This window comes from Pogoniulus pusillus, chromosome W, assembly GCF_015220805.1.
Source record: "Pogoniulus pusillus isolate bPogPus1 chromosome W, bPogPus1.pri, whole genome shotgun sequence".
Taxonomy (NCBI): Eukaryota; Metazoa; Chordata; class Aves; order Piciformes; family Lybiidae; genus Pogoniulus; species Pogoniulus pusillus.
The window spans coordinates 4,156,523-4,165,103 of record NC_087308.1 but is presented as its reverse complement, the minus strand read 5'-3'; the positions used below and the strand labels follow the sequence as shown (position 1 = coordinate 4,165,103).

Here is an 8,581-nt window from a genome sequence, read left to right as displayed (position 1 = left end):
GAAGTAAAAGCTGGAGAAGGTGAGTCGAGCCAGTTTGCAGAGGTAAAAGCTATCCAACTTGCTCTTGATGTGGCTGAACGTGAGGACTGGCCCATGCTTTACCTCTATACTGATTCGTGGATGGTGGCTAATGCCTTATGGGGTTGGCTAAAGGACTGGAAAAGATATAATTGGCAACGGAAAGGAAAGCCAATTTGGGCTGCTGACTTATGGCAGGACACTGCTACCCGTCTAGAGAAAATCCCTGTAAGAGTACGACACATAGACGCTCACATGCCCAAGAGTAAAGCTACTGAGGAACATCAGCACAACCATCAGGCAGATTTGGCTGCCAAGGTGTTTCAGACCGATGTAAATTGTGATTTGGATTTAGACTGGGAACACCGAGGTGAACTGTTCTTAGCCCGGTGGGCCCATGATTCCTCAGGACATCAAGGCAGAGATGCTACCTACCAATGGGCACGGGATAGAGCAATCAACATCTCCATGGACGCTATAACACAAGTTATACATGATTGTGATATTTGTGCTACTGTTAAATAAGCCAAGCGTCTGAAGCCCTTGTGGTATGGTGAGCGATGGGTAAAGTACAAATACGGTGAAGCGTGGCAGATTGATTACATCACTCTACCTCGTTCTTGGACTGGAAAGCAATATGTGCTGACCATGGTGGAAGCAAGCACTGGATGGTTGGAAACCTATCCAGTTTCCCGTGCCACCGCACGTAACACCATTTTGGGCTTGGAAAGACAAATCCTGTGGCGACATGGCACTCCAGAAAAAATTGAATCAGATAATGGTACCCACTTTAAAAACAATCTCATAAAATCTTGGGCCAAAGAGCACGGCATTGAGTGGATCTATCACATCCCCTACTATGCACCCACCTCAGGCAAAATTGAACGTTACAATGGCTTGCTGAAAACAACTTTAAAGGCAGTGGGGGGAGGAACCTTAAAGAACTGGGAGAAACATCTAGCCCAAGCCACTTGGGTAGTGAATAGTAGAGGTTCCACCAACCGAGCTGGCCCAGCTCATTCAGAGGTCTTACAAAAGGTAGAAGGTGACAGGGTTCCTGTCATTCGTGAAAAGAATTTGTTGGGCAAGTCTGTTTGGGTATTCTCCCCTTCGGGGGAGGCTACACCTGTCCAAGGGGTGGTTTCTGCTGAAGGACCTGGTCATACATATTGGGTTATGCAGAAAAACGGTGAAATACAATGTGTGCCACAAAAGAATCTGACATTGGCAGAAAGAATGTAGATATGTTGTTATGAATTCTTTTGCAGATGATTGTGGTGCCCAAAAGCCATGAAGAGCCCGCTATCCATGAGCATGAGCCCTGAGAGTGCCAAGAGTCCTGCTCTGTTCCACTCATTGAAAATAAACATTGAGCTATCCAAAAAAAGAAGGGTTCTGTGTTGTGTTGCGGTGGTTGAATTCTCGCCTGCCATGTGGGAGACCCAGGTTCGATTCCCCAAGGGGGGGATGTGTTGGTGGCTCAGTGGTAGAATTCTCGCTTGCCGTGCGGGAGGCTCAGGTTCGAGTCCTGGCCAATGCACCCAAGAAGGAGAGAATTCTCCGTTTGGAAAAAGCGCCAAAAATTGATGTCCCGGGTTGGGGGAGGTTCCCCCCGGGGAGAAGTGGACTCAGCACAACACAAAACCCTTATTTTTTGAAAGTCAGGGGAAGATGAAATTGTATTTTCTTATAGTATAAGTATAACAATGTAAAGAGAGATAATAACTAGAGAAGGAAGGAGGGGAAAAAAACCAATACAATAACCTTAAGGGAGATGGGGGAGGGGTCAGGCGGCAGCATAGCAGCAGAAGCAGCAGTAGCCAAAACAGCAGCCGGGGAAGATAGGCGAAGCTGAAGCAGCCGAAGCCAGCGGGAGTAGGGGGAGAACAAGCTGTGCTTCTAGACATTAAGTTCTTGATGCTCCAATGAAATTATATTAATTTATCTATTGTTGCCATTTATGTGGCCTATCCCTGGAATGTTCATCTCTCCCCTATGTCTGAGCTAGAGGATCAGCTCAAACGGCCACACTGTTCCTCTCTCTCTCTCTCTCTCACCACACATTTCACTCTACACACCTCTGCCTGCATGCTAGCTGTCGTGGAGGGGGTTCTCAATACCTACACCTATTTGGCGGAGGTGAGAAATTAATTTGAGGTGATATAAATTTATTCTAAAAATATAATTTATTAAATTTAATATTTTGAACTCTTGCCACCCCCAACCACTGTATATTAAAATAATGTTCAATCCACGATTATGAAAACAATTTAGGACAGAATATATACAGGGAATTAGTTATTTAACTAGCAAACATTCTAACTATAAACAGAGAGAGGAGTTTTCCCTGCAGCTTAATGCCGCTTGGGATCGTTGTGCTATTTGCCCAGCAGGGTGGGCTGAAACTCTTTCTGCTCTACGGCAGAGGCACCTTATATTACAGAGGTATCAAAGCTTTACTCACAAGTGTTATTATTAATTATTAATCACCCTTCGGGCCTTCGTCACAGCCTATGCCCAATGTCCAGACTTTGGGGGATCTCTGCCCATGGACTCTTTGAGGCTGGAATCTTCCCGGCTTGAGGGGAGATGATAAATCTTCCCAGTTTCTGGGGTCTTAGGTTTTCTAACCTTTGGTCTCCTGGCAAGGGATGATCTCTGCCTTTGGTGCTGCTGTCTTCTTCTGGATGCTGTGTCCAGGGATATCAGCTTGGCAGGATTTCAGGAGCAGGAGAATATTCGTGCTGTCTCTGGCACGGGTCTCCACATGGGTAGCAGGCCATGTGTGTGTGGGTGTTGGGAGTCTAAGCTCCGTAGGTAAATCAATGCAGGACCAGGTCCTGATAGCAATACAGCTTGCAGATATGCACAGCTGGCTTAGGAGGCTACAGGCTCCTTATATATATATATGCAGGCTTAAATGAGCTCTGCATCTAAGGTACGCGAGGAGGTAAGCTGCGAGTGAATCAAAGCATGAGGTCTGAGCCTCTGAGCATCAGAGCAATGCAATGGCATCTGAGCATGTGAGTATGAGTGGCTGAGCGCTTCAGGTGATGGTCAGAGCTGTGTCTGATCCTTGCAGGTGAGTCAGAGCAGCAGGGCACTGCAATGTGGTCGGAGCTGAGCTGCGGATAGAGTCAGAGAGGGCTGAGCACGTGTCTAGCTGTGCATCCCTCTTTATTGACTGTGGGCCAAGATTAATGGGCCCTTTGGCCACAAGAGTGACCAATCAGGTTGGCAGTAAGCCAAACCTTACCATAATAGGCAGAAGGCTCTTGCCTGGACTCTCCCAAATATGGGGATCACATCGATTTGCCCCAGGGAGACACGAGCTGGGTGTGTGTGGGTTACACAACCTGTTTACAACCAGGGGTCCTGGCAGAAAAACATGTCCAGGCATGTAGAGGCGTAATCCAAATTCCCAGAGACTCTCACAAATTTGATAGACTCAATAACAATTTGTAGAGTGTCCTCCCCTCTTCCCCAATCTTTCCCAAAGGAAGGGATTAGATATAGGGAGGGAGAGAGGTAAACACACCCGAATAAATCAATCTCACTCTATTTGGAAGTTAAAAGGAAAAGTTAAACAATAACTTATGTTGGAGAATTTCTTGCTAACAGGACATAAAGTGATAAGCATGAGCAACCTGTGCTGGGAGGTGTCCTTGAGTCCATCTTGGGAGTTAGGATACCAGGCCCTGGGTAGCACCCCCCACATGCAGCTGCAGAGGGTGGAGTGCCAGCTGCATGTGGGCAGAGTTAGCCAGCCCCAGAGGCTGACCCTCAGATTGTTAAGGTATATTACCCTATCCATGCCTCACAGGTAACCCTGTACCCTCTAGATGTAACCAATCTTAGTTGTTCACGCCTCTTGCAAAAAAGCATATAAGTCTCTGCATCACAGAAATAAAATGGATTATGACCATCTAACCATACTGGTGAACAAAGAGTCATTCTACCCAAGCGCTCCACCGGCAAACTTAGAAAGGTATTGGAGGTAGGGAAGTTTACAAAGGATAGGGAAGGGAAAATAGCAAAATACGAAAGGTATAAATACAACCCGAGTTGTGTGATGGTGGCTTTGTCTGCCTTGTGTCTACCACGTGGTATGCTGGTATGCAGGCAGAGGTGTGTAGAGTGAAGCGTGTGGTGAAAGAGAGAGAGGAACAGGAAGTTCCCCTCATTTATAGGACAGGAAGTGGGGGGGGAGTGGGCTAACCATCACCTGGTGGTGTGACCCACCCCTGGGGAGGGGTCAAGACCCCTAGGGTCAGGTTCAGGGTTACTCCCCCTGGAGTGTTAACCCTATACACAACCTGGAAAGCAGCCAGGAGGAAAGGGACCTGGGGGTACTGATAGATAGTAGGCTGAAGACGAGCCAGCAGTGTGCCCAGGTGGCCAAGAGAGCCAATGGCATCCTGGCCTGCATCAGGAACAGTGTGGCCAGTAGGACAAGGGAGGTTATTCTTCCCCTGTACTCAACACTGGTCAGGCCACACCTTGAGTACTGTGTCCAGTTCTGGGCCCCTCAATTCAAGAAAGATGTTGAGGTGCTGGAACGTGTCCAGAGAAGTGCAACAAAGCTGGTGAAGGGCCTGGAACACAAACCCTATGAGGAGAGGCTGAGGGAGCTGGGGTTGTTTAGCCTGGAGAAGAGGAGGCTCAGGGGGGACCTCATTGCTGTCTGCAACTACCTGAAGGGGCATTGTAGCCAGGTGGGGGTTGGTCTCTTCTCCCAGGTAACCAGCAATAGAACAAGGGGACACAGTCTCAAGTTGTGCCGGTGTAGGTATAGGCTGGATGTTAGGAGGAAGTTCTTCCCAGAAAGAGCTTTGGGCTGGTCTCCTATGGGGAGGAGGAGGAGTACAGCGGCATGTGTTCCTGATAGCTGAGACCTCTACCCATTTCTAAGGTGAAGAGCAGTCGTCCTCTGCCTTCTGCAGTTCAGAGACAGAGGCTTTCAGCTCGTTCATCTCCTGGGTGAGAGTTTCCACAGCTGCTATTAAGGTTCTCCTAGACAAACTATCCTCAAACTGTCTTAGGTCTTTCACAAACTCTTTGATTGTGGGAAGGTTGTTGGGGTCTCTGCCCAGCAGACTGGTTCGACGGGTCAGGCAGCACCCGTCCCGAGCATAGCCACCGCCCCTAGCGCGGCTCTGCCCCAAACTCTGCCCCCGGTCCCACCCAGAGCAGTCCCCCGGACCCTGCCCCCACAGCCCAGTCCTGTCCGTTTCGCACCCATCACCACACGACAAGTTAGACCACACCCGAGCCCTTCTACAAACACTGACCCGGGGCAAGGAACCTCGTCGGGAAGCAGTACCCCCCAGCAACAGCAATCAGCAGGAAATGGATCTGATAATGGAGTTATCTTTATCAGCTCCATGCCCAGAAAGGAAATCAGGCACACAAGGCAGGAATATGCAAGGGAAAACGGACAGTCCCTTTTAGCCTGGCTTTTGAGATGTTGGGATGAAGGAGCAGAAACCATGGACCTAGATCAGAGGGAGGCTAAACAGCTGGGATCCTTGGCGAGGGATGGGGGTGTAGATAAAGAGCTGGGAAGGCTGGAAGGCACTGTCGTGGAACGCAGTTTCATGAGAAATTGATGGGGAAAACACGCGAGGCTGGCTTGCAAAGACCAAGTGATTTATTGCTAAAATGCGAAGATCCCCTTCCCGAAAACCGAGTTACCCACGTGAATTTTTTGATGAGGCTAGAGTAACATTTCAGAAAATGGTAAATAAAAGAGAGTCTATGATTTTCTTAAAGAGTTCTTTGAGTCTTTGAAGTTGTTCAGTCTTGATTTTTAAGAGTTCATCAGTCTACTCACAGTCAGCAGCTTAGCAGGGTTTTGGAGCACCACTAGGGCGTTGTCCCTTTTCCCCGGCCAGGATCGGGTCCAAGCAGGCCCTCGGCCTCTGAGGATCGGGCATCAGCAGTCTTACGCTGGTCTGAGGCTGAAGCAGGCAAGCATGCTGGAGCAGGCTGATCGGTCGGAACGGGCCGCAGGCAGGTAGCTGGCTTGGTAGCTGGTAGGTTGGTGGCCCGCAGGGTGCAGTAGCAGCAGCGCACACCGATCCAAGCAGACACACCATTTTATAATGTTCAAAAGAGGTGTGCTCACCAGTTCTGACAATTTTTACGATATTTTTACAGATTGGTACAAAGTTATAATCAACCTGTATAATTGGACAATTCTTACCCAAAAACAACCTGTAGGACCACCTAAAGTTCGGCCCATCAGCAGGTGGTCAGTGTGCATGAGAACCAAGGCCGAAAACTGGAAAACAAGGCCAATGTTTACCTTTTATCTTCCCTAGGGAGGAAACTTCTCATGGACTGGAAGATTGTTTTGGTTTTACGATGCTTCTGGCTTACAATGTGAGACACTGTAACTTACATGACATGGGTGTTGGGAATCACGTTCGGTGGAGCGCTATGGGAAGATGACTCTTTATTCACCAATATGGTTAGATGGTCAAATCCACTTTATTTCCGTGATACAGTGACTTATATGCATTCTAGCAAGAGGCGTGCTCAGCTTAAGATTGGTTACAGTCAGAGGGTCCAGGGTTACATGCAAGGTGTGCATAGGTTAACTTATCACAACATTCTAAGGGTCAGCCTCCCAGACCACCCACTCCAGCCCCGTTGGTTATCTAGTCTCTGCCCACTGCAGCTGTGTGTAGGGTGCTCAGTTGTTTACATCTCGATTTCCTAGCCTCGCTGGGAACCAAGGACGTTCTCAGCGCCAGTTACCCATGTTTATGACTTTATGTCCTCGACTGGTGAGAAATTCTTCCACAATTCCCTCTTTTTCTTTTTGAGCAACCCACACCTGGCTAACTACCTTAGTTAAGCTCTTCTTAATGCAAGCAAAGACAATACAAGCGCATAGCAAAATTATTATGAAAATGACAAATAGCTGTAAGCCTTCTCCTAATAAGCTGCTTAACCACCCCGGGATTGTCCCAAACAGGTTCTGCAACCAGTCATCAAAAGTCGATGTTTCCTTTTCGATCTTGTCAATACGGCCTTTCTACCAGGTTATACTCTTGTGAATGGACTCACCATGATCTGATAAATTCAAACAACACATCCCTTCGAAGTCCTGGCAGCCATGTCCTTGGGCTAATAAAAGAAAATCAACGGTTCCTCGATTTTGCAATAGGGCATGATGAAGGCTATTTTGATCAACCAATAGTTGTCCTAAAACCTTTGTGGTGACGTTGGCTTGTTTTGCTGACCAACACGCGAGTCTCTCTAGCTGTACTAATGCTTTTCCAGCTGCTCCTCCTGGTAGAAATACAGCTAAGGCAACACGAGCAGCTGTGGATAACAATTGAACGTTGTCATTGCAACTAGGACTCAATTTTAAAGATCACTTAGATTGGTGTCGGGCTAGGTCCCTGAGCTGACTAAGATGAGGGGCAAACATTGTCAGTTTACCCAGATAACATGGACCTCCATAAACGTTCTTGGTATGCCTTGCCAGGCTCTATCACCACAAATAAGGAACACACCAGTGGGAAGTGCCTTAGCGGTTCTGTTGTTCCACAACAGATGACCTCGGCCCCTTCTTGATGCTTTAACACCATAACGCCAATTGTTTGCTCCAAAAGCACCTAAAGGTCTAATATGGGCCTTGTCAGTGTTGTTTGAACCGCAGTGTCTGCCCTCATTGCTAAGGAAGTTATCATAGGCTGTTTAACACAGGGGTGAATGGTGCAGCTACAAATCAACAGTGCTACAACCAAAGGAATAAACCTGTTAGAGCTTTCATCAGTAGCATTAGTCTGTGGTAAAGGGTTGGACTTGATGATCTGTGAGGTCTCTTCCAACCTTGGTGATACTGTGATACTGTGAAGCTAACAACCCAAGCTTAGCTAACAATCCCAAAAGCTATTTCTGCAAGCGACAGTAAGTCATTCGTTCAGAAACCCAAAAGTGCAGACGAACATCACAGTCACAGGAGAGTGCAGGTGTGCCACGTCTGCGCTGGCTCTGTGTGGCAGTCGACGCTGCAGATTCGCAGATCACTCAGCTGTCGAGTATTCTTCTCAGACTCCCATAGTTCTGGGTTCACTTGATGTTCTCATTACACTCCTTAGCTATGAGCTGTGTCTGACTATTGTGCTTAAGAACTACTAACCTCTAAATACAATACAAAGATATGCCCTAGATGTTACTATCAGTCTATTCTACTTAGGCCTTTTCCCACAGTTCTTCATCTGCTTTTAGAATTTAGGGCAGTGTTTTTTTATCTCTTGCAGGGCCCTTGCAAGAGAAAAAAGTCACATTGCCATCTTATGCCAATTTGAGTGGGCTTTGGCCTTTACAAAGCTGTCAAACTGAACCTATTCCATTAAACCACAATCACTGAAAACTCATAAAATACCCAAATTCATTAGCCATGGTCCAAACCTTAAAGATCCATACAAATACAATCATCATGTCCGTGCTTCTTTCAAGTCCTTTCACAGTTCTGCCATCTGAGCAAGACTTCTGCTCACTTTAGGGAAAAAACAGGTTGGTCATAATCAGGTTGGTCTTCATCAAG

General features: G+C 47.4%; 1 non-coding gene across 1 annotated transcript; it reads left to right on the top strand.

Moving 5' to 3' along the window:
* Nucleotides 1-1,487: 1,487 nt before the first annotated feature.
* On the top strand, nt 1,488-1,558 carry TRNAG-GCC (transfer RNA glycine (anticodon GCC)). The gene has a single exon. It is a non-coding gene; the product is annotated as a tRNA-Gly (tRNA).
* The last annotated feature ends 7,023 nt before the right edge of the window (nt 1,559-8,581 follow it).